The 1,685-nt window shown below is 47.1% G+C and overlaps 1 long non-coding RNA gene across 1 annotated transcript; it reads right to left on the bottom strand.

Moving 5' to 3' along the window:
• Nucleotides 1–249: 249 nt before the first annotated feature.
• On the bottom strand, nt 250–1,129 carry LOC131897614 (uncharacterized). Its single transcript, XR_009375741.1, has 2 exons — nt 832–1,129; nt 250–391 (listed from the first exon to the last, which is right to left on the bottom strand). It is a non-coding gene; the product is annotated as an uncharacterized LOC131897614 (long non-coding RNA).
• Between the last annotated feature and the right edge of the window lie 556 nt (nt 1,130–1,685).

The following is a 1,685-nucleotide window of genomic DNA, read 5'->3' as shown; positions in this document are numbered from 1 at the left end:
ACCCTTGGGCAAGTGGTGATCTGAACCAGTCATCTCAGAAGAGGGAGGTGGCAGCAGGAGTTCAGATTCAAGGTCAGCCTTGCTTAACAAAAGACTGTCTCCAGAAAACAAGACAAAACCAGGAACCAAACAAAAGCCTCCCACCGAGAACACCTCTTCCCTGTTTCCTGTTTCCGGTGTTAACTGCGAGCCTTGGAGCCGTGGGAAGCAGAGCAGCGGGATGAAGGAATCTGGACTCAGGTGGCATCCTTGAGTTACACAACCAATTCTGTATTGGCTGGTTCTATACTTGGAACAATAATAAATGTCCTTGTAGTTTAAGCCACGGTTAGCTGGATTTGTTACTTATCGCTGAGGAATTCCTTTCGGACACAGAGGGTCTGCACTGTGTCTGCAAGAGAAATGGTCGTGTCTATGTTGCATGAATGGCCTCCCCTCCACACCCCGCCCCATTTAGCCCAAGTGAAAGGGAGGTTTATCGATGTATCTATCAGCCAAAGTTCTGTCAAGAAAACAACTAGTCTATTTGACTAAGGAGGGATAAATGAAGAGGAAAGGGAGGTTTATCGATGTATCTATCAGCCAGAGTTCTGTCAAGAAGCAACTAGTCTATTTGACTGAGGGATAAAGGAAGAGAGTAGAAGGGATTTAGGTACAGTTGGATTCCTGGGGGGGAAAAGAGTAAGGGCAGGGAGGAGGGGAGAGAGATGAAGGAAGAGAAAGAGGAGGAGGGGAGGAGAGAGAAAAGGAAAGACTGAGAAAGGCAGGGAAGAAGGAAGGGAAGAGGGAACAATTAACATGAAAGGAAATTAACAAAAGATATTGACGCACCTCAAGACTAAAGAGAAGAGGCAAAGCCAGTCCTGCATTTGGGTCTTGTCTCAAGGGAGAAGGGGAAGGAGAGGCTTCTGAAACGCTGGAGAGAAAAGCCTTAGATATAGAACTATGGCCTTAGGCACATGCCATACCACTGTTTCCCCCCTTTACCTCCCCTCCCCCAAGGAGGGAGCAGGGCCATGCACACCTTGAGGTACCTGTGTGCCCATCATGAGACAATGGACAAGACATTCTGGAGATGTCAGCTGGGTAGATTAGCATAAAGCAAGATCTGGGGGCCAGTGAAGTAGTGAAAAAAGAATCATCTTTTCACTCCGTGTGTGTGTGTGTGTGTGTGTGTGTGTGTGTGTTAGCATGAACTTCTCCCATTCATCGTAGCACTCAAACTCCTGAACTATCAGTGACAACAATTGCCTCTCGGGAAGTCAACACATCCTATTTCAAATGTCGTTTGGACCAGGGATGCTGTGGGCTACAGAAGGGATGGATGGCTTGAGGGCTTCAGTTAAGTGTCCGCGGCCTCTGGCAGCTCTGTGTGTTCCTTCTCCTCATTACCCCTGGAGAGAGTAGTTCCAGTTTTGCTGGCAGCAACTCACTTGGCCCTTCTCTGAAGTCTATTACTGAGCACATAGTCTACCTTATTACTATGACGTTTGGAAGAAGCAGCAGAAGCAATTGCATGGCCATATAGGTATTTCACAGTAACACATGCACAATAAGAACTAGGCCATGAGTTTTGCTGCTTGTGATCCTGTTTCCCTGAGCATAGCAGACAGAGCCCTATTAAATGTGCCTATTAAATCAACGGCTCATGAGGTTGAGCCATTCATCAGCTGCATGTTGTATTG

Source organism: Peromyscus eremicus, chromosome 22 (genome assembly GCF_949786415.1).
Source record: "Peromyscus eremicus chromosome 22, PerEre_H2_v1, whole genome shotgun sequence".
Lineage (NCBI taxonomy): Eukaryota > Metazoa > Chordata > Mammalia > Rodentia > Cricetidae > Peromyscus > Peromyscus eremicus.
This window is presented reverse-complemented; position numbering and strand designations above follow the sequence as displayed.